This window comes from Urocitellus parryii, chromosome 5, assembly GCF_045843805.1.
Source record: "Urocitellus parryii isolate mUroPar1 chromosome 5, mUroPar1.hap1, whole genome shotgun sequence".
NCBI lineage: Eukaryota > Metazoa > Chordata > Mammalia > Rodentia > Sciuridae > Urocitellus > Urocitellus parryii.
Genome location: NC_135535.1, coordinates 40,194,821 through 40,220,542, shown reverse-complemented (window position 1 = coordinate 40,220,542; position 25,722 = coordinate 40,194,821).

Sequence of the window (25,722 nt, the reverse complement as noted above, 5' to 3'; positions counted from 1 at the left end):
GTTAGACCCAGTTTGTTTCCAATGGAACCACTTACTTTTTCCTAGGAATGCTTGGTTTTCCCATTACTCCTGCAGTCTGAAGATCTGTGACATTACCTGTGGTTGAAGTTATGCTTCAGAACACACTGGGTTTCTGCTTACAGAAGATGCTCCAAGAATTATTTGAATATATGTTATATTTTTGTATATATGAATGTACATGTGCTTTTCCTTTTTAGATAAGTTATGAATCTGAGCAAGCCAGAAACTTTTTACTTGTGATTTGAATACTCTAGGCTTTTGAACATTGTCAATATCAGAATTTATCTGCTATACAATATATTTAGTATTTTACATCTTATTTGGAATCAATATTAAATTGAGATATGGCAGGAAATTTATAAGCATAGCAGTATCTTTTAAGTGACCAAGTGACCATGTTAAAAAATAAAAATTAAAAAAACCTTTGGATCATAATACAAAGTAATTTTCTTTTGTCAGGATTTTAATTACACATTTAGGTAGAGATTGTTTATATGCTGAGGAAATATTTTGGCCTTGGTCCCATTGCCCTAAATGGAATAGGAATGGAAAACAAGTTCTGTAGAACCACAAAGTAGCATGCAAGTTTGCTTTGGAGACAGGGTTTCTTACCATACATGTGAATTTCAAAGTAAAACATTAACCTGCATTAGCATCTCTAAGCCTCCACTATTGATTTTGGCTATTGTTTAATGTCACTTGTAACAGCAGCAGCTGGAAGAGTTTGAAAAGGCGTCTGTAGTTATATTTTTAATATTACTCTAGCTGTCAGTAAGTTGTACTTCTAAGCCATTATTATGAAGAAGTTGTGTTGAAAAATAGCTCAATTTTATATGAGATTCTTGGTATGAAGCAAAAGACATATTATTAATCATATAAGGTTTATTATGTGACTTTTCAGAGTTGACTTGTAGGGGAGGCGTCATTGTGTCCAGGACAACACATACCATTCAAGAGGTGGAGGAGTGGAGGAAGATAGAAGATCATAGTCCTGGGCTATTGTTACCAAGGTTAACTGTGATTCAGGTAGTTATGAGTACTAGGGGACAGAAGCATGATAAGTTTTGAGTTACAGCATTTTGCCCAGATGACTGTATTTTTAAGAAATGAAGCTAAATAAGCTTAAATTCTGACTACTTTCAAAAGACAATCCCCCATACTACTGCTTTCATTCCAAATGAGGTCTTGAGTTTGCCTTAAGTTTCAGGTTAGCCTTCTTGGCATTGACAGAAATGGAAAAAACTAGAGACTTCTAGCCAAAGAGAGTATTTCTGTGGGCTGAATTCACCAGGAAACCAAATTGCCAATTATATCTCAGCAAGAGATCCAGTTTTTCTGATAGAGCATCAATAGGAAGTACAAGTATTCAAGAGGTGACAGGTATTTGCCAGTGCAGAACAGCATATGTGAAGCAAAATGCTATTCCACAGAAAAGAACCTCACATAAAGTATGTGGGTTTCTGGGTCCCCATCATTGGATGTACTTCCTAGCAGGAACCCTGTCTTAGAAAGGTCCAAAGTCTTAGGCATGGTAATAATCAGGGAAATGTGGAAAGAGATGGGACAGTAGTCCTGCTACATATATATAGAGGGAGGCCTAGGAGAACAACTCCCAATGTACAGAAGTGATAGGAGAAAACAACTGGCCATTCTGGAAATAACCTGGAAGTGGACTCTGGGTCCATAGAATAATACTCCTGAGTATTTGCCTGCGACAAATCTCAGGCAGCATTGAACTTGGGCACAAAACCTGCAAGTCAGAGATAACATTGAACCCTGCTGTGATTGGTTACTTTTGATACAAAGGCTATATTGGTTCTATGCTAGACTCAGGAAGGAGATAGCACATCTATGGATCATTATTTAAGGTAGCATATAAGATAATTTGAATGAGAAAAAAAAAATTATCCTTTAAAACTGATCAGCGATTATTTTAATATTGTGCTTGCCATATACACTCTATCTGCCTTCTTACTGCGCTGATCTCTGCAAGGTTGTTGCATTTTAAGAGAATGAATATATAGGGGCTCCTTTAATAATTAATTCCTTTAAATTCACTTAAAAATGAAACAGATTGAGAATATCTTAGGTCTGTTATTTGTTTTGTCGAGAATGCTTATGCTTTTACCTATAAAGTGGTAGAATTACAGGCAGGTGGTATGAAAATGGAAAGGTCCATGGGAGAGAAGAGTGAAAGAAATAGAATCAATCAAGCATAAAAACTACACGGCATGTGTTCCCACGATAACTGCAGTAGGTACTTTCGGTCATTGCACAAAACCATGCTGTGTGATCAGCGTAACAAGACAACAGAACAACAATCATAAGACTTGAAAAGGTCTATTTAAAGAGAATTCCTTTTCAAAATCACCAGCTGATGTTAACATTTTAAACTTATTAATCTCTATTGTTTTCATACTCTTACATTAAGAAATCTTAACTGATGCCTTATAAAAAACCTAGAGTTTCATAGAACAGTAGTGGAAAACTACTTTGGGAATTTCCCTCTTCTGTGAAAGAAGGTGAGATCCAAGATTGCTAGAACTCAGCATCCCCCCTAAGATAAACTGATTCAAGCTGCTAGCTACATGATATAGCTGTCATCCCCCAGCATTCTTGACATTTCATCTGCTTAGCCTGCACCCTTTTATGCAAAATTTTCAAAATGTGATTATTTCACTTCTGAACATGGATGATTGTTCCAAATTTGTTTTTAATGAATTGAATTCTCTTCCCTTAAAATTCCACCCATCTCTTCATGTTCTCTATGTGAAATGCATAATTTGTGGCTAATTGATTGTTTTCCACTGCAAGAAAAAGGTAGTAATGCTGTTATGACTCTAAATGCTACATCTCTCCAGAACCTATTTATATTGAAATATTGCCTGTGCACTTCCCTAATAACATTTATTTAATGCTCATTACTCATGGCACTGCATTCAATGCTGCCTTCCATGAGTACCAGCTTCTGGTGACTCTCTAGAGATTGATCTTAATGTACAATTATAACCACAAATGGACATTTATTATTCAGAACATGGAAAGAAATGTGAACCATGATTTTCTTTCTAGTCACGTTAAAGTTCCCATTCAGAATTTTACAGCGTGAAATAGAATAACACTTCTTACAAACATTTTTTTTCTCTTGAACCCTATAGGTCCAATCACTATGTTTCTAAAATGTGATCTCTTTAAATGCAGACTAGACCCTTGTTCTCTACATACTTTCACCGGTATAGGAGAGATGAGGGATACCTGGGTGGAGAAAGAAGAGTGGTCCCATTCATGGAAGGAATATCAGTCCCTTGAGCATGCATCTTAGGACCAGGAGCATGTCTCCTCCTGAGACAGACATGAACACTGCCACAGACATCCCTCTCTGTTAGAAAGCAACCAGCATAGAGGAGTGATGGCAATCCTGGAGTCTGTGGATAAGGAGCCTATTGCATAATAATGCCTGACGCTGCCCTGCTACCTTCCAGCCCTGTAGACCAGCAGCACTGTCATAGTTGGAAAATACTCAGGCAAGAGCCCATGTATGGGCCAACAAGGCTAAAATCCTAAGACCAGTGGTAGGCCATTGGTTGAACAGACCCCTGAACTCACCCTCTGCTTAACTTGAATGAGCATCTCTCAAAAATAAGTTGTGCATACTTCAGTTTTATAGCCTAATCCTGTGCAGTCCTCTGACAGAAATACTGCACTGATTAGTGGTAGGTATCCTTTGCCAGAATGCTTTCCTTGAAATCAGACAAGATCACCAAGCCCTGAGATAGATGTGAGTCATTAAGCTCATCAGAGCATCTGGCTGACCACATACTTGGAATTAAGTGTTGAAGAGGGCCCTCAACAGAAGTAACAGGAATGGTCCTAAAGAGGTTCTGATCTGGATTTGTTATATATTATGAGATAGCTCTGTAGATTCTGGCAGGTCTGGGCACCAGAAAGGGATGTTGATGATTTCAAGGAAGGTACTGCTATCATGTGACATTTTGGGGCAAAGGACCCAAAGGACCTCACTTGCCTAGTTGTAAAGGTGGCACTTCTCGGGACAGATGTTCAATTATGTGAAAACATTTTCTTCTCTGCCCCAAGTCATCTTTTCTAAATGTGTTGTCTCGATTTCTTGAACTATTCCCACAAGTGGATGAATGCCTTCTGAAGTGGAACAACACTTTAGATGCTGTTCTTTTATGTGCATGACCATCTGTGCACAGTCAGTATCTTTTCTAATTATGCTGTACATTGTATCATCTGCATTGTTTCTGTGTTTGTTTGAAATGGCATTTGTATATCCAGTAACAGAATCTGTCCAAAATCAATAAAATCACCCCACTTATCTCTTGTCAGACACGAATGTTAACACATAGGCCATCATGGTCATTTTGGTGCGTGTTTTAAAGCCCATGCATAGGACTCTGGCCATTTTTTAATTGGGACCAGTCACTGGTAACTTTGAAAGGAAGATAAAAATGAGTTAGATTTGAGCAATTTTGACTTAGGGATTTTAGAAAAAAAAATAATTTTTAGGAAGGTAGGCAGTACTGGGGATTGAACTCAGAGGCACTCTACCAGTGAGCCACATCCCTAGCCCTATTTTGTATTTTATTAGAGACAGGGTCTTACTGAGTTGCTTAGCACCTTGCTACATTACTAAGACTGGCTTTGAATTGGAGATCCTCTTGCCTCTGCCTCCTGAGCTGCTGGGATTATAGGCATGTATTTTTCCGGCCAGGAAAAATACTAATTTTTAAACATTTCAAGATTATTTTAATAAGGTTCCAATCTAGAATTCAACTTCATTTAAGTTGATATTTCATTGATTTGAACAGGATATTAATTTTCTTTATTACCATATGGGCTTTAAAATAGAGACACTTATTAAATTGGTTTCACAATTGGTCTTTAACCCTTGACTGCCTTGGTGGAGGTCTGTGGCCCTAAATTAGCTGAAGAAGCTCTCATTCATACATAATGTAAGTAACTGCATACATTTCTGTATATTCATGTTAATGTATTGGAGACATTTGTGACTGCAAATCTGAGTCATTGTTTTGAAAACCTTCCCAGTTCATGTAACATATACCCCATCCAGGAAGTATCTGTGCATGTAGCACAAAGGCAGCCCTAGCCATGCCCTGTCATAAAATCTCTTAATGGCGTGTTATCAGTTGTATCATGTAAAGAAACCTGCTTAAAAGATTTCATGAACATAAAACATGATGAAGGTTATTAAATTTTATAAATGCATTTGGAAAGTAGAAGTTCCCTGAAATCCCAATCTTTTCAACTTCCTTCTCTATTAAAAATCTTTGTTGGAAGAGCCTGGTGTTTTCATACTCTGGACTAAACGGAGACTTCTGACTCTGGTTTTGCTGCCAGACCTGAATTTCTTCTTTCCCAAGGTTCTCTGACCTCTTTGAGTCCTTTAGCCACAAATCCCTTTTCCAGCCACTTCTGTCTCAACTTTGTGCTCCATTGACTCTCTAAGTTCCAGTGTCAGTGGTTGCCACGTAATTCCAAATTTGTTCACTGATGATTAATTGTGGAAGGATACGCTGAACTCCAGGTACCATATTAGTTATGTAAGCTATGAAGATGAAGAACCTTTGAGGAGGTGCCTTCAAATGAGAAGTACATTTACAGAAGAATTTGCTAGGTGCTGCAGAGACCTAAGAGCACAGAAGCAGCAGCAGGTAACTGTTTCAAACATTCAGTTAAGATGCTTGTTAAGCTAAGTTACCAGGAAGTCAAAGAAGAAGAAATGAAAGGAATAGCGTAACATGGATTTCTGCAGAGACATGGGGTATTGGAGGACTGGGATGGCTAGACCCTAGATTCACACATGGGATAATAGGACCTGAGGCTGGAAAGGTTGAGAACAAAAGAATGGAAAGAGATCCCTCTAATTGGGCACACAGAGGAGAAGGAAGAAAAAGGAACCCTGAGAAAAGTGACTAGATAGAAAAAGGATACTGAGATAAAAAAAGAAACAATCAAATGAAAATTTTAACACAGAAACAAGAAATATGATGTAATAAAGGAAGAAGGAGTCAATGGGGACATGAAAGCAAATGAGAAATGTGACATGATTGTTAATTTCGAGCAACATTTCTTCCTATGATTTGGAGAGGAGAGAGAAATTGCTATAGGTTGAAAAATAAAAGGATATGAGAAAAAAAAAAGAGTTACCAAATGATCAGGTATCTTGAAGGAGGAAAGAGAATGGAAGTGCCAACCAAAGACTTATCCAGACAACTATTTGTTTTTTCTCCCAGCCAGAAAAACAGATCACGTAATCACAGAAGGAAAAGGAAGGGGCTGGAGGGCAGGAAGACAGTGAAGATATAGGAAATAGAAGGGATTATAATTACTTTAAAAGAAGGCGTGAAAAAAAGTCAGTTCCTTTTGCACATCCATCCCACCTCTTTCTCTTTGTTTTCTTTCCAAGTGAAACTTAACCCCTTCCTTTGGTAGAACCCTAACTCACCAGTAAGCTATTCCTTTTATCTCTGTCTCATAACTTGGCTCACACTTGCCCTTGTGGCTGACCCATGTCATTCCTATTATCATGGCCTGTATATGTAGTCATAAAATTGCTGTCTAATGGGGATAATAGCAAGAGAATATTTTTTTTTTGTACCAGTGATTGAACCCAGGGGTGTTTATCCACTGAGCCACATCCCCAGCTCTTTTTTGTATTTTATTTAGAGACAGGCTCTCACTGAGGACCTTACTAAGTTGCTGAGGCTGGCTTTGAACTTGCGATCCTTCTGCCTCAGCCTCCTGAGCCTGTTGGGATTAAAGAGAATGTTTCTAACATTCAAAAAGTTTGGTACATGTCTTGATAGTTAAAGAAAAAAATAGGGTAGTTACAGGGCCTCAGACAAGTCACTTAAACTCTAATCTCCTATGTCCTATTTTGAAAAATGATGACTTTTACCATGGTATATTGACAGTATATTCCAACTTAAAAATGCTATGATTCTAAAATTGGGCACTTGAGAATTTTATAAAAAGGGAACAGTGACCATTAGGAAGTGTTGTGGGAAGTCACAGAGCCAGAGAGGTGGGTCCCTTTCTTGGCTTCTTATATGGCAATATTGTATTGGTACCCAAGTTGTTTGAACTGATTAAGTCTTAATTTTGACTGCTCCTTCATGGATAGCTTTATAATTCTCATAGAATTGTTGTGAAAACCACATGAGGTAAAATAACCAGCACAAATATGGCACAGAATGGTTGCCTAACAAGGATTATGATTTTATTCTTTAGATTACTTTTGTTCATTTATATTGACTTAAAAAAAAAAGCTAGCACACATTTAATGAATCTTTCCCATGAACAAGACATTAAGACATGGATTAATATATCTAACCCCATAAAAACCCATGAGATAGGTATTATTTTTATTCCTATGTTCTAATTGGGGAAACTGAGTCATGGAGTGGTTCAGTTATTTGTTCAAGGTATCTCATAAGAGTAAATAACTAAACTGAAGTTAAAATCTGGACTGGTTAGTTCCACAGCCTGTGCTTTTAACTAATACATTATAGTTGCTGTATATTTATGAAATAATTCTTAATCAAACCTGTGCTTGATACAAATTATATGTGATATAAAGCTTAGCTAGATATGGCTTTCAGATATAATTTCTCATATAACTTTAGACATTTGTAAAATGCCCCATTTGTCAGTAATCACTAACAGAATGGCACAGCTCCCAGAGTGGTCCTGCAGTCTGTCAGAAACATTTGATGATAGTGCCGTAGTTACTGTATTTGAAAAGAAGAATGTTGATTGGTTTTGTATACTTGGTCAAATAAATACTTTTATGTTTTAAACTTTATTGATGCATTTCCTTATCCCAAAAGAGAAAAGAATAGATCCATAAAAAGTCACAAATATATTTGAAAAGATAATTCTGAACATGGGTTATTATACTCTTATAATTTAGTAAATTAAAACTTGAATCATTGAAATTAATAGTTTGGTAAAAGTCTCAACTACCATGGTGTGCTTATGTAATTAAATCTTTATCTTTGATGCCAGTATTTGAAATATGCTACCATCATGGAAACCTAGATTTCTCACCAAGAAAGTGAATAGTTATCATCATAATTATTAGCCATTACTTGACCATACTTTGGATTCACTGTTTTTAATGCAATGAGCAGCAAACATTAATTTAAAAAAAACTATCAGTTCCTATTATGAGATCATTAGTTATTATCAGTGTGTCTAATGAAGTGAATGTTTGACCACCTAACTAGGATATTAGGGTATTTTTTCAGATATACAAAAGGAATATTACATTTATGGGTCAGACTTTTATTTATAGAATTACAGAAATAAAAAGGAGTTTTTTTTCCTGAGAAAATGATGACTGATTTTAAAGATTCTTCTTTCAGGATGCCAATAGGCATTTGGAAACATAAGTGTAGAGCTCAAGAGTTATGGCTGTACCTAGAGATGTAAATTTCTTTCTTTGTTCCTTTCTCTTTCTCTCCTGCTCCCTCTCTTTCTTATATCTCTCCCTCCTTCAACCCACAGAGGTACTAAACATATAGGGAGTGTAGGAGGAGTAGTGGCACTGAGGCGTATATTTATAGGAGAGAAGAAATCAGAAATGAGAATGTCAGGGTGCCTGGGGAGGACAGTGGAAGGGAGTTTGTAGTCCTAGTGGTGGAGTGTTTCTGAATGGAGAGAAGTCTGAGTTGGGGACCTCCCAGAGGTTTTCTGGGAAGTAAGTAGCCTTGGTGATGAATATCACTGGGGCTGAGACTGTCATGGAACCAGATGCATCAGTAAACTGGCCTCTGAATAGCCAGAGGAGTGTTATTTCGTAGAGACTTGTGCCTGGACTGATTTAGAGCTCTTAAGAAATAGACACAGAAAGCCAAAGGTGGCTTAGAGGTAATAGTTGCCCTAAGTTGCCTCAGTAGTTGCCAAGAGCTTCAGGCCTGAGTAGTTAATGACAAATTAGCAATGGCATCTGCATCACAGCTTCTTAGATCTGTCCACAATTTACTGTTTTATCCAAAGTCAAGGACTTCACCATTTGGATTTAGCTTAGCCTGAAATATGACCAAGTATGAAAAATTAACATTGGATATTCAACAATGAAATTCAATAAAAGTTGATGTTTATCATCCTTTATTTTTGATGTACTAGTCACTGTGAAAAGGGCTTTACATCATGATCTCAGAGTTTTCATGAGTCCCTAATTGTGTAACATCCTTGGCTCCACATGCAGACAAGGATGTAGCCTCTCCCAGGGGCTCAGAGAGGTTCTATAACTTGTTCCAGGTTATAGTGCCAGGGTGGAGAAAGCCAGTATTAAAAGGTTGATCTGTGTGACCTCTAAGTTACACATACTCTGTCAAGGCACATCAAGAACATATCTGCTTGTAAGTTCTGAATAATGTATAATAAAACAAAAAGATGATTTAGGTGACTGACATGTAAGGGAAAATTTGTTTTGAAATCTGTTGATTAATTAGGAAGAAGTAAAGATTTGTCATCAAATTGAATATTTTTATTCATGAACATTTCGCCTCACCTCATCACTCTTTTTATGAATCTTTGTCTTTTCTCCAAGGAAACTTTAGAAGCAAATTCCTGCTATGGCTAATGATAAATAAGGTGAATGCTGACACTGACTTTTCTGAATAAAATGAATTAGGAGAATGCTAGCAGGTAAAGGTTTTCATATTACTTGAAAACTGAACTGAGTTTTTGGTTTGATTATCCTTTTATCTTAAATTTCTATTCTTTTTTGTTTGAGAGGCTCCATTTCAATGGACAAACTCACAGTCACATGAGAATCTGTTTTAAAAGGAAACTCTATGATAGTTCAAGCAGTTGGAATCTGTTTTGACTTCTTTCTGAGGTTTAGGGTGACTGCTGATGACCAAAATGTGCTATTGGGATGTTATATGATAGCATCCAGGCCTGAATTAATTATCTAAACAGATTGCTTGTCTTTTCTACCAGCTATTCCTGTTTCCCTATTTTGTTTGTGTTATTACACTTCATGAACAACAGACACATCTGGATATTTCAATAGCATATGCATGATATGAAGAAATTATCATAGTGAAAATACTGTTTGGTTTCTGAACTCTATATTCCCATTTTTTTTTTTGTCATCCTAAGTGATGGAAACACGTGTTCCTTGTCTGTTTAGGTACTATAAGGTCATCCAATAACATAGATACGACATCCTTTTATCATATTTACCTTGGTATGTCCTTCATTGATAAATAATCAGAGATTTCTTCTTTCCTCAGAGTGTCACTGATCTTACCAGAATTTCCTTTGCCAAAGGCACTGGCATTCTATTGTTTTGTCTAGTGAAATTCTCAAAGATAAAAGCTTGTTGATATTAAGCTTTTGTCTTTGAGAACTGGTAACTTTTTACATGTATATTTCAGATAACCACACAAAAATAAAAAGGCTTTATTACCACCAAGATCTGAAAAGAAATGCAATATTGACAGTTAACATTTTCCACTGGAAAAACTTTATTTATTGTGTCGGTATTATTTGACTTTTTTTTTTTTGGCAAGGTCTTTTATACATTTTAAGGAAATTAACTGCAAATTATTCTGTTCATTCATTCCTAGATACTCGTCAGGTACTTAGTGCTAGGCCCATTTTTACTAGAGATACACAATCCATGGCTTAATGAAGTGGAAAAATAATTCTTGTCCTAATGGAGTCTAAACGCTCTTGGGGGGAGTCAGACAATAGAACAATAACTAAAATACATAATGTTAGATAATCATAAGAGCTATGTAGAAAGACAAAATAGAAAAGGCAAAAAGAATGCTGTTTCATAATTTTAATAAAATACTTCTCTTAGATTTCTCCTTAAATAAGTGTTTTTGACAAATTTATATGCATTTCCCCCATTGTACACAAGATATAGCTTTGATATATTCACCCACTTAATTATGCTATTATACTATATCCTACTTTTTAAAAAGTATGTCAACCAACTCCTGTTGTCATGTTAATGATCACAAAAGCAGTAAGTAGGATTTGATAGATGCATAGTGCACAGTTCTCTATATCTATATCTATATCTATATCTATAGATATATCTATCTATAGATATATATATAGAGAGAGTCTCTACAGACCTTACATATGGTTATTCCATTAGTAATCACTACTATTGCTAGTTATTGGGTTGCTAAACTTGTTTTCTTTTATATTTACTATGCTTGTCAAACTCATGATTAAAAATGGTCATGAGCTAAAAGCACTTGAATTTACACAACATTTTTATGTTAATATTACTGAATCAATGTGTATGAAATGGTTTTCTTGGGATTAAATTGCAATTTTCAGTTGTGATTTTTATGCTCAAGATGGAAAACACATTTGGTTGTCTAGCAATAAAAACTAAAAAAAATAAACACATCTTCTACTCAGATACTCAGACAGTGATACTCTCACAAGTTAGGAAAAGCCTAGTACCAAGTGTTGTTGTTAGGCAGTCACTGCTTTCTTTGATCCACTTCCATGATAAGTTGATGCTGTCATACACTGCTTACTTTTCTGTATAATCACTCTTCAATCATTAACATGTAACATCTGCATTCAAGCCTTCTCAGAGGAAATTATTTTGAAGTCACTGCTCCAAAATGCTTACGAAAAGTTAAAGTAACATAAAGGAGATTTGCAGAGGATTCCTTAATGGAGATACAAATTTCATCTCTATAGATTGGGAATTATGAACCTAAAGGACTAGAGAGGCCAAGAGAGTAGCAAAATAGAATGAAAATAATGATGTAACCTGTGGCATGCTGAAGAGCAAGTGCCAGTCTAAGGAACAATCATCCCTTAGCTGCACAAAACACTTGTACAGTAGATTCCTATAAGCAGATGACCAGGGTTCAATCCCATATTTAAAGACACCATCATCTCACTCACTAGCATGGGCTGGCAAGAGATTATATACCCAAAGAACATTGTTTTAATACCACTTAAGATATAATTTTGATTTGTGATATATTGTGAATCTAGTAGTCTACATGGAGGAAATTAAAAAACTAAATATTTATGAAGCATGTGATTCTATTTAGTGTATTTGCATATCACGTAACGTACACCTGCCTATGAAGACCCCTTGGGAGAAATTTCTGCTTGTCCTTTGGAACAAAATTGTTGTATTTACACTGTGAACAAATGAGTCACTGTATATTAAAAGTAAAATATGTAGATTTGGAATCCATCATTCTATACCAGGAGCTGGTAACTTTTTGCATGTATATTTCAGATAACCACACGCCTCTATTTGTGTCTTTGAGCTATATCTTGCTTGCAAAATTTAATCTTAATTCATGACCAAGCTCTAGCAAATTGACTTCATCTTCCAATATATATTTGTCTTCAACTTTATTCTTTATTTTTATTTCCTCTTGAGTCATTTCTTCATCCATCTGCTTTATTTTTATTTTTTGGTACTTTATAGTTATACATAGTAGAAGGACTCCTTGTTACATATTCATACCTATACATAATATTACAATACGCTTTGGTCAGTTGATTGCCCAGTATCTTCCCTTTCTCTCTTCTTGTTCCTCCCTGGTTCCAAAATTATATATATATATAATAACATATATATATATATATATATATATATATATATATATATATATATACACACACACACACTATTGAGTTTTATTCACCTTAAAGAAGAATGAAATTATGTCATTTGCAGGAAAATGGATGGACCAAAGCTAAGTAAACCAAACTCAGAAAGTCAGAGGTTGTATATTTTCTCTTGTATGTGGAAGCTATAGAGAAAAAAGGAAAATATAATGCACGAAGAGTAAGGGATAATCCCAGGGGATCCATTTCATTTAACATTTTTATTACCTTGTAATTTAACTTGTTTTATTATATATAAGTATGTAGACAATTTAGAACTTTGGGGAGTGGGCAGGATTAAAGATACATGAGTAAGCAACTTCCAAAAACTAATCATCAAAACTTTTCTTTTTATGATGGCATTGCTCATGAGGTACATGGCAAATGCCAATCTGTTTGTTAATACACATAACTGAATGATGATAGCAAAATCTTTACATTTTTATGTGGATGGAAGACATTTTTACATGTGTTGCGGATAAATATGTGGTATTTTATGATAAAATGGTTGATCTCTTTCAAAATTTACTCTAGTGCTAGGAGCAGATTATAAACAGAGGTTTATCCTTTGAGAGTATGCATGATTGCCATGAGTACATGGCACCTTTGTATGATTTAAGAAAAAGGGTTCTGTCTTCCAGAGAGCACAGACTAAGGTCAGAACTCGGTAAGGATTGTAGCCCCAGTTCCCTCAGGTCAGGAGTTAGTAAGTTTTGGGGAAGGCACAACCAGCGGGACCATTTACAGAACCCTATTAATATGTTACATATAAATTTCATCTGCCACATGTGCCTGACCAAGGAAAAGAAGATTGAGAGTCGAGAGGGTAAATTCTAGGTTGGTGATACTTTATAAACATGAAAACAGAAATAAGCAGCTCTGCACGGACATGAAAGATAACAAAATAAGGTGGATGTGTGTTTAATAATAAGCATCTTGCTAAATGAAATAAGCTGGTCCCAAAAAGCCAAATTAATGTTTTCTCTGATATGTGGAAGCTACCCCAAAATAAGGCAGCAGGTGAGGGTAAAAATAGAAGTAGATTAGACAACAGGAATGGAGGGAAGGGAGCAGGAATAGAAAAAGGAAAGACAGTATCATGAATCTGACATAATTTCCCCATGTATATATATGAAAACAATTCAGTGAAACCCACCATAATGATATCCACAAGAATGGGAACCTAAGTAGAATAAGATATATTCCATGTTTTGTATAATTATATCAAAATAAATTCTGTCATGAATAACTAAAAAAATAATAATTAAACAATAATAATAAAAATAATAATAACACATTTTTAAAATGTTTTGGATGCATATTAAACTTCCTATATTTAATAGGAAGAGTTTTTCGTGTGTCTGAACTATTTAAAAAGATCTCCATTTTGGTAGATCCCAGAATTTTTGAGACATTGGTGAAAAGTATGATCCCTCTGTAGGAAAATACACAAGATATAACCATACAACCTATACCTGGAGTCTCTGAAAGTTACCAGATTTTAGGTGACAGTCTCCAGCTCTTGACTAAGGAGACCTCATTTATTCAACTCTATTTGCTCAGTAGAAAGGTAATAACCTCCTCAGTAGAAAGGTAATAACCTCTATCACTGTTCCTGCCTTTTGCCTCCAAACCCACAAGCTCCAGGTTCACTATAGTATGCTCTGTCGGGCTCGTAAACAGGGCTTCTGAATAAATCTAAGGTAGTAGCAGAGAATTTTACACCATTTACGTAATGATTAATAGGCACGAATGTGAAGAGCCTTTTTATTTACATCCAGCTCAATAGTTCAGATTCTTCTTACCATATTTTGATGTTTAAGCATATGTTTACTAGAAAAAGGAGGATTAATTAAACCAATATGCTTTTAGGTAGTGAAATATCATATGCTCTTTTTAAATGATGTTTGAAAGTAATTAGTAATTACCTAGAAAAATGTGTTATTTTATTGCTTAGATAATAAAGCAGACTAGAAAAAAAGTTCAATTCGTGTAATTGCAACTTAAAAATATAACACATGGAGGGAAAAGATGAGTAGGTACAGCATTGGAATAATTAGTGATTCTCTTTAGGGAAATCCTTTCCTTGAAAAGGATTTCTTTTCTTCCTTTCTTTCTATTTGTTACAATTTTATTTTGCAGATTGTTATAATTAACATTTATTATTTTGTATTAACAATGAGAAAAGCACTTTATTTGTAAAATATAGAAAATAGCTTTCCGTAAAAAGAAATTCTATATATTAGTCTACTGGAAAATTGTCTTCAAGCAATGATGCTTAGTCCTTACTAATAAACATTCATGTGATCATGTAACACCAAATATTCTCTTTGGGACTGAGAAACTGAATAGTTTGTTTAGTGATTACTGACAGTGGATGTCTCAAATGGCTAAGTCAAGTTGTGGCATATAATATGTGTGTTGGAATTTATAATTTTCTTAAATTATTAATAAAAACATATTTTATTAACCTTGAAAATGTGAAATTTTTAAAAGTTAGGTACAAGCTTTGTTCCACTCTCTCTATAAAAATATTATTGGCACCCATTTTTAAATTGCATTTGGTAATGACACTTTTGTGGCAGTTGGTCACATTTCTTATTTCCGCTACAAGTATCAGTTTGGGATGGATGTGCCTAACCACTGAGATTTGTGGTTTGGGGTTGAAACTTTGTTAAGATACTGAAAACTCTCACCCAGAGTGTATGAATTAAATTTTTGGCTTCTACCTGTGAGTTGTGTGAAACCAACACTAAAATAACATCTCAAGAGCTTTAAAATCAACGATTCCAGTAAAATGGACATATTCCACAACAAACTTCTCTGTAGCTTGTGTATACTTGGTTGAATCACTGATGACTGCCAAAGAACTTAAAACTATTCTATATTGCTCATTGGTAGGAATTAATATGGGCAGCTGTGCCACCATATTGCACAATTCCATGAAGTTCATTGTGAATAGAGTATGAGTGATACTTCCCTGGAGTTGGGCAAACATGTTGGATTATGCATCATTATTTTCTTGTGGCACTCTTTCTGAACTTATCAGAGCCAGTTTTCCTAAAGAGAGGGAAAACATTGTTGTGCATTTTAATACAAAGTTCTCAAAGATTTTGATAAACCATTTCCTTTCCATTTGATGAACTCTTCCGCTCAAGAATCTCAATATATTTAAATATTCTTATGTTAATTTTCCTCCCTTTCAATTACAAAGTTATCTTTCCTATCATTTTAATGTGAAAATTGGAATATATAATGATAAATGTAACAGGCTATGTTTGCAGGCCCTTTTGAGGTGAGGTGGAGGTGGGAGGGAGCATAGGAAGAGTGTAGCATTTGTCTGTCTGTCTGTCTGTCTCTCTCTCTCTCTCTTTTGGTTAGGCATTCCATCAAATCATCGTTGCAATTTATATTTTTTATAATCATTTATACCACCAATTTTATATATGGTTGTTTTTCAGTTTGCAATATTAAAACATCATTTGAAATAGTGCTGTGTTAATTCCAGATTTGACTATAGTTTCCAGTTGCTATTTAATGATTTACTTATTGTAACCGCCAATCTTTTCTTTTGTACTTGTAAAGTACAAACATATGACCTTTCCAGACCCAGGAAAGAACTTCCCTAAATGGAGTACATGGGTTCTGCAACTGTGGAAAATGTGGCAAGTGCAGATTTGGTGGCCTCTGATCACCAGTGTCTGGCAGCCATATTCTCTTCTCACAGGATGGGCTGGGAATATGTCCGGGCAGTACACTTAAGTGAATCCAACAGTTGAACCTAACATGGAAGGGTGCCATGCAAAGAGGCATCTGGAGAAGAGAAGACCTCTAGTATGATTCCCTGAAGAAACATAGTGTTTAGATGGGGTAGGAGAGTTGTGGATTTATGGACAGAGAAAGAGGTACGGAAACAAAAGTAAGCTAGTTATTTCTACATGGGACAGTAGGGCAGCTTTCATGGAGAAAGGACTATCTGAACAGTTATATAGCTATGAAATTATAAATATCATAGGTTGGAGGAAATTGCACTAACAAAAGTGCAGCCATCTAAGGGTATAGCTTATTTGTAGATACATTCCATTTAAGTTAGTAATGTGAATTTGTGTAATAACACATAATGCCTCTGACCCTTAGTTTTTAATCATTAAATGAGGGGCAGTGATACTAACTTAATATGGACACTTTGAGGATCAGATATGATCTTGAAGGGCAGTTAGAGAAGTAACTGCCATTCAGTGGCACATTCAGCAGTTGGAGTTATCAAGCTAAGGAAGGCAGCAATGCTGCTAATCTGAACACAACCAGCCTTGAGATGCAGCTGTAATTTCCCCTTTCTCTAGATAAGTGGAAACTGCCCCCAGCTTGTTGCCAGATAGATTGTTCCCTGCACTAAACAGAGCAGACAATCCAATGATCTTATTGGAGAGGAAATTACATCAGCATTATGTGGAATGTGTAGCAGAATAGTCAATGAAGAGAGAAAGAGAGAACCTAGAAAGAAAGCAATAAAAAGTCAAAGGGAATAAAGTCTTTGAAATTGTGTCTAGAATGGAATTGTGTCTATAAGGTAATAAACTTGGGAGAGATTTTTTTAGGAGTCTGTAGCTTTGGGTTGTTTAAGAAGGGATGTGTTATGTCACTTCATGTGTACAGAGGTCAATGATGGTTCTTTCTCTCATCATTTAATCTGTGATTGCCATTCTGAGTAACAGCAGGAGCTGGAGATTAATAGATACATGAAGATGCACATTCTCATTGGTGGCTTAGACGATATTAAGTAAGAATCTGAAAATATCCATAGATGGGTAGATACAACTATTAGAAGTTGGACCGTTTTGGACATCCCCAAAACAAAATAATACATTTAAAGAAAGAACATATAACAGATATCCTATCATCCAAGTCAGGGAATTACCAGCTAAGAAATGGCAAGTTTAGAGCTATGGGCAAGAGTCAACAGTAGAACTCAGCCCTTGCCAGGGTTCAGTTGGTTTGACCACTGAAATAGTTCCTTGAATTAGCATCTTCTCAGTTTCCACTGTATGTTCATCATTAGATATGGTATGGTTCTCATATAGCTAGAGGAGCACTAAGTTAGAAGAATCGATCAGGGTATAGTAGGTATTGGAAGATGTACCAGGGATCTTTGCATCTTTTGCTTATAAAAGCAAAATGGAAATTGCTGAGAATGAAGGAGGATCAGTAAAAGAGAGGGAAACTTGTGGTTCGTTTTTGGAAAACAGGAACTACAGCCATACAAGAGACTTAGCAGCAGCAGCTATATTGAAGTTCATGTGGTCTGCATGCCTCCACTCTGTTCTCACATTAATTGTGATATCGTACATTCAACATTTAAAAACTTTAGAGAGCCTCAGACTGATCTGGACTCTGACCATAATTGGTTTCTGTCCTGAGCAGTGTCATGAAGATATGACCCCTTCAACTTCCTTTGTGGGAGGTAGTCACTGTTTCCTAAAACAATGTGCAATGTGAGGAGGTCTCCTAAACAGAGACCGGGGTACTGATTACTTAGGAAAGGTATTGGATATAAGATAGATGTCTTCCCAGGAGACACCGAAGCAAAGAAGTAGAGAGACAAGAGCGGTAACAAAAAAGGGCAGAGGAATAGAGAAAAAAGGTAAGCTTCTGGAAAACAAATTCCAATACTGGTGACTAATTGCTAATTTGGGGGTGAATTCAAGGAGAAGGTGGAAACTGAACTGGTCCATGGAAGTCAAGAGAGAAGAAAAGAACATGGTGGAGAGCAGGACAAGTGTGGGGAGAAACACAGTCTCCTGAGAATCCCTGCCTTGGTTGTGAGCATGTTATTATTCCTGGAGGGTTGGGAGGGTTGGGAGGGTTGGGCTGCTTGCTTCATGGCCTTTCTGATGAAAGAAATAATGGTGTGCTGCTGTATAACTTTAAGATGACTTTTATGAAGAACTGTTTGCAAAGGATATGCTTAGGCACCTCAAGAAACCTATGGTCATTCCTCCTCACAGTTCACTTCTGCTACAGATCTCTTAGGAAACAGCTTGTGTATACCAAGATGAGGAATTGTTTGTCATATTGAACCTTAAGCAAGTTAAGGCTTAGCAGGAAGTGAGTGATCTTATTCGAGGAATGTAGATGTATAAGAATTTTGGCTTGGGATTTGGGATCGAACTCTCTCACCTAAGCTGTGGGAACCCATGAAATCTTTCCAATAAAAATTATTTCAGTCAAGACTTTTGCCAAATAGTTTGTCTAAAATAAAATAAAATAAAATAAAAACCTATTTAAGTAATTTCTCAAAAATAATTGCAAGTATCATTTGGTTATGCTCCAAACTATATGCTAGTATTTATTTATTTATGAAAAGCATGGTAGAGAGTAAAATAATTCAGATTATAGTAGAATAAGAAAATACTGATATTATTTTGTTTGGTTTTCTTATAAGTTAAAACTCTGTGTTTTCATCATGCAAGCCTGCTATCATTTCCAAATGGTGACTGTTATACATGTACTTTAATATTCTTCATATGTCATTTAATGTTGTTCATATGTTAAAATTGAAGTGACTATTTTGTCTCTGTAACACTAGGATAATTTAAAGGGAATGTTTTTGAAACATCATTCTATTTCATGGTAAAGTAGGCCAAATAAAATATTTTTGTTCATTTGGGCAGCATGTCAACAGCCATGTAGCTCAAGCAGTAAGCAGAATTTCTCTTCACATTCTGAAGAAGTTCAGACAGAGGCAGCATACAAGGTGGACTCTTGAAAACGTCATTATTAAAATTGATATTAAGAGTTAGGTTCACAGATGGGGGAATTAAATAGAACAAAACACCCCTGAATTTCAGTACTTCTCTCTTTCCCATTCCACATCCAGTTAGTTGCCTTTTTTTTTTTTGTGTGTGTGTGTGTACTCAGAGTCTCTCCTTCCTACTACCACCATGGGGAGTTAAATCCTTGGAGCCTTAACTTATTGTTTTTTGGAAGGAAGTTTTGGCCTTAGTCCCTCAGCATACATCATTCCCAGTTATGCCACCCTATTCCTCTGCTATGATTCTACCCTTTGTTCCCCATTAGATATAATACACAAGAAGAGCCTTGGTTAGGAACAAATTGCCACTTTAAGTTGGTTGGACAATATTTCTTTTAACCTCCTGTTTGCTTGAGCAATGAATTCCATGAGTTAAGAGAGTTGTTAAATATCAGTGACAACTGGGAGAAAGCAAAGAAATTATTTGCCCACTTATTTACTCCCCTATTTCACCTTTCATACCCAACTGCTTTTGCTTCCAACACAAAAACAGTGATACGACCAACTGATTTTACTGATCACTGACTTTATGTTGGATTCACTTTCAACTGGATCTGAATTCATAAACTTCCACCTAGGAACAATGGCTTGAGCTAAATTATCTAGTTTTTAAAAGCAGCCTTCTTTATCATTTAACAGAGATTTTTTGGAGAGCTATTTATTTTATATAAATGTGCTTTATCTTTGTAGATCAACTAAAAGTCACTATGAATTGTATAGTTTACTACAAAGATACAAAGTTATTCACAGACTTATCTTGATGATGCTTAAATCTGGATTTAAATGTTGTCATATTTGAAAATATTTTCAGTATTGTTACAGTGTGTTTGTTGTATTTTGGAGAGGAAAAAAAAGAAAAAAAAACCTGATGAAGCAACAGTACATTATAGTCAAGAACATAATCCTTGAACGGGATTACCAGTACTCATTCCTGACTCCACAAATTAGTAGCTCTATGACCATGAATAAGATAGCTTTGCATTTCTGATTCTGGATGTTCTCAACTATAAAATGTGGATAATCCTTATCAGATTATAGCACATAACAGACCCAAATAGTGTCTTTAGATTTTATAGAAGTATATTAAATGTATATTTGAATTTTTCTGCTATGAGAGGTTATTCAGAATGGCAGATATCTTCAGTGTAATCAGAAATTCCAAATGCAGTGCAAGACGTGATCACATACCTCATTCAGTCCTTGCTCACGTCATTGCTGAGCGTGGTCAGGAGATGAAGCCACTGGAACCACAATTCTGTGACAAACTCTTGTGTGATCTTGGCCAAGTTTCTTAAGCTCTCTGCACCCCTGTTGTTTCATCTATAAAAATACTAACTTGGATTACATGATTGCTAAGGAGTCTTTCAGCTCTAAAAGTCTATGAATCTGTCCCTATACTTGGACTTAATGTGTTTTGCACATGGACCACTCTTGAAAGCATCTAGCTTTTTTTTTTTCTCTTTTTTTCAACAAAGACTTTTTCAGGTGTTTCCTCCTCCTCCTTTCTACCCCACCCCTTTCCTCCTCCTTCCTTCTATTATGTAGAATTTGTAGAGATTCCAGGAAACCACTGCTTTCATGTTGGAAAAATAATAGGATTTCCATTTCTAAAATATGGTAATTTTGAGGTTCCAAGAGAGTAACTTCTTTGAGTAGGTTAAGACCAAACACAACAAAGTGAAAAGCAAAAGCTTAAGTTGGCCTCCAGTTTGAACCGATTATCCTTCATTCCCTAGATTCTAAGATTCATTCCTTCTCCTGCTTTCACTAGCTTCATGCATGGTATCTCTTTCTACTTCTTCCCCAGCCAGAGTTCTAGAAGCCATCACAGAAGAGTGCCCTCTCTCCTATTTCATCCCCAGTCATGAATCTTCTCCTTAATTAACATAACTAATAACTCATTATTTCCATTCCAGTCCCATTTTCATGATCTTAGTTTAGGTTCTAATCATTTTTTTTTTTTTTTTTTGCTTAGATTATTCCAACTAACCTATTTTCTCATTCAGATCTCGGATCCCATCAATAAATTCTCCACTTTTCTGCCAGAGTAGGATATCCTGAAATTATGTACATTTTCTTACCAAATCTTCACTGATTGCCTCCTGTCTGCTTTACTTGATTTATTGATGCTTAGCCCTCCTCTTCCTGTCCCCTAACCCTCCTTGCTGGCACCTGCTGTCTGGCTTTCTCCTCCTGTTCCCACTATCTAGAATAGCTTTCTTTTTTTAAATTTTTATTTATTTTTTTTTAGTCATACATGACAGTAGAATGCATTTTGATATATAATACATACATGGAATGTACATACATCAATCATATTGTCTGTTCTATTCTGCTGCCCTTCCTATCCTCCCTACTCCTCCCCTTCTCTCCCATCCTTTCTCTCTATCCAATCTGATGTGATACACTTTTTTTTCTTTTTCTCATTACAACATCATATATGTAATCTGTATAACAATGAGGTTCTCCTTCCATCTTCTGTGCAACTCCCCTTCTCCCTCTTTTTCCCTCCCACCTCTCTTCCCTATTTAGTGGTAGTCTTCTTCTCATGCTCTTCCTCCCTATCCCATTTTGAGTCACCCCCCTTATATCAGAGAAAACATTCGGCATTTGTTTTTTAGGGATTGGCTAACTTCACTTAGCATAATCTGCTCTAATGCCATCCATTTGCCTGCAAATGCCATGATTTTATTATTTTTTAGTGCTGAGTAATATTCCATTGTGTATAAATGCCACGTTATTTTAATCCATTCATCTATTGAAGGGCATCTAGGTTGGTTCCACATTCTAGCTATTGTAAATTTTGCTGCTATAAACATTGATGTGGCTGTGTCCCTGTAGTATGCTCTTCTTAGGTCTTTTGGGTATAGTCGGAGAAGGGGAATAGCTGGGTCAAATGGTGGTTCCATTCCCAGCTTTCCAAGGAATCTCCATACTGCTTTCCAAATTGGTTGCACCAATTTGCAGTCCCACCAGCAATGTATGAGTGTACCTTTTCCCTCGCATCCTCACCAGCACTTATTGTTGTTTGACTCCATAATGGCTGCCATTCTTATTGGAGTGAGATGGTATCTTAGAGTAGTTTTATTTTGCATTTCTCTGATTTCTAGAGATGGTGAGCATTTTTTCATGTATTTGTTGATTGATTGTATATCCTCTTCTGAGAAGTGTCTGTTCAAGTCCTTGGCCCATTTGTTGATTGGGTTATTTGCTTTTTTGTTGTTTAACTTTTTGAGTTCTTTGTGTACCCTAGAGATTAGAGCTCTATCTGATGTTTGAGGGGTAAAAATTTGTTCTCAGGGTGTAGGCTCCCTATTTACCTCTCTTATTATCTTTCTTGCTGAGAAAAAAACTTTTTAGTTTGAATTCGTCCCATTTGTTGATTCTTGGTTTTAACTCTTATGCTATAGGTGTCTTATTAAGAAATTTGGGGCCTGCCCCCACGTGATGAAGATTAGGACCAACTTTATCTTCTATTAGACACAGAGTCTCTGGTCTGATTCCTAGCTCCTTGATCCATTAGAATAGCTTTCTTTACCACAGATGCCCTATGTCTGCTAGGTAAGTACTTGCTAACCATGCAAGGCTCAGCAAGTCTGTGTTCAACAGATTCCGTCCCTGTGGGGCTTATCTATGGTTACAAGGATGGGGTCTTCCAAGAAACTGAGACTATTAGGGGTTACACAGATGAAGATGGTGGCAACAGGAGGTTAAGAGAATAATTCTATAAAATGGGCCCACTCTGCTGACTCCCACATGCTGTCTTTTCCAAGAAACAGTCTACCTGCAGCTCTGCCTGGCTTAGGTGGATAGGAAGTCACATTCCTCAGCAAACTGCCTGTTATCTGTAGGAGAGATGCAGGCCCAAGATAATGACTAGGGGAGGAACCCAGGAGACTTCTGTGATCAAATCCTGAAACTCAGAGAGATAAGGAAAATTCTTCCTAACAATAAAATCTGTAAGAATGTATGGTTAAGAATCCAATTAGAACTAGATTCTAATAACTTAGAATCTAGTTGACCATGAGTTGCCATGGTAGTGGGCACTAGAAAGTTTGATGTCACCCATCAGTCAAAAGTCAGAAGCAGACCTACTTGGGACTCTCTGGAAACTTCTCTGTGATCCCCAATGAAACTGGAGTGCAGAAGGAAAGCACTGTCTCTCCTTTCTGAGAGGACCCACTCTATCTCTTGAGAATGTCCCCTTTCCCTTTTCCTATCCCTTCAATAAACTCATGCCTGTTACTCTGAGTGACATGTCTGAACTCTTTCTGACTTGATTGCAAGAATTGAGATTTGAAGGGTGGGTCTACTGCCTCAGTTTCCTGGAAGGCCCTAGCTCTCTACCAAGATAACATGAATATTTTTCTTGCATTATTGGCACAGATTCTATGATAAAATTCAATGGGCTTAGCTCTTAATTCTGGAGAAACTTAACTTGAGTGTTTCAAACATATTGTCTTATTTAATCCCCACAGCTTTCCTATACCGTAGGTGGTGTCATTATTTATTTATTATTCCTATTTTACAAATGGGGACCCAGTATTTCATAAAAGGTAATAATTGTCCCGTGGTTCACTTCAGGCATGTGGCAGAGCTTGTCCCTCCTAACATCTGTATGTACTTCTCTAAAAGACTCCTAAATATACAGCATCTTATATTCTTTCATTGGTATCTATTAATATTCCACCCCTATCCTATATGCTGCAACCAGATTCTTCCAATTCCTCTAAATTTTCTTTTAAAAAATCTCTGGACCATCTGCTACTCATTCTGCTTGAAATGCTTTATCCTCCTACATGCAGCAAGTATAAGTCTCAGCTCACAAACTCAGGTGGGCAAGAAATAAAATAATCTTAGTTTCATAACTCAATTTAATTTCTGTTTTAACCAACATTTCATAAGGCTGGCGGAAAATTAATCTGTAGCTTTTTTAGGGCTCCATTTTACACCCACCTGTCACATTGCAGAAATACCATGGTGGGCTCAGGCATTGGATGTGAGTCATGGTGGCCAGGAGAATAGAGCTTGAGGACCCCAGGGTTCTTCTGCTGTGCTCTGAAATTCATTGTCACTGTCATGTGTGCTTTCCAGGGATTGCTATCCCAGGTAATTATTAAGCAGGCAGGGTTACTAAGCAGCCTGTTCTTGGAGGACATGCCATTTCTTTTTGGAAAACTTTGGTATAAGGACTCTTTGATATCTTTGCTGAAACTTCCTTCAATTGTGTAGCAGCAGCCTGAGGCACTTCCAGTCAGGACCTTTCTTCCCTCTCTCCTCCACAAAGGTTAGGTTTATATTATAATAATCTGAAGATAATCACAACATTTAAAGTTCCATCCTATTTTTTCTCATAGGTATTTCCTTAAAGTCTTTGCACATTTAATCTTGTCTTGGTGTCTGTTTCTAAGAAAACCCACACTAATCCATGGGGGATTTGTTAGCAGGTCATTTCCTCCTACCCTTACTTCTAAGAGGCATGGTGTCTTTCAAATCTGCTGTCTGGGCTGACTCATTCCATTCATTCCAGTGCAAGAATTCCCTGAGATGCTTCCTCTGGTCCCAGGTGCCTGGTGACCTCAGGCAGCTAAACATTTTTTTAGGTTTTACTGATATCAAACTGTCCCCACTCAGATACCAAAGTCGCCTATCTTCACTGAGCTTACTCCAGAGGAATGATGTAGACAATAATGAATGAATGAGTAAAATATTGTATCTTTTTTTTTAAATGCATCTGTTCTTTTTAGTTATACATGACAGTAGAATCCATTTTGATATATTTATACAAGTTTCCTTTAGGAAAACAATATAAATATAATAAAAATAATTCTGCAACATTACCTTAAAATCAAGAGAAGTCATATTTTGCTTAAGATTTGAAAAAGAAGGGATAATTATTTCTTAATATCTTCTAAGATGTAGTTAAATTATATTTTCTAGATTATTGTATTAGTGAAGAAAAATACTGAATTTGAGATTGGGGTATGTTCAGATGCACGGATTCTTTTCTAGCTATTAATAAAATCTTGGGCAATTAGGTAAAAACATTCTAGGATCTTTCCCTCACATTTGCATTTAACTAGAGTTTTCAAGATCTTTTTATTTCTAATAGTGCCTGAGTCAAGACTAGTCTTCCCACTGGCTTTTGATGTAGACAGTGATCTAGCCAACTATCTATGTAAAACCATATTCTTTTCACATCAGCTTTTGTATTTTTCAGAGCC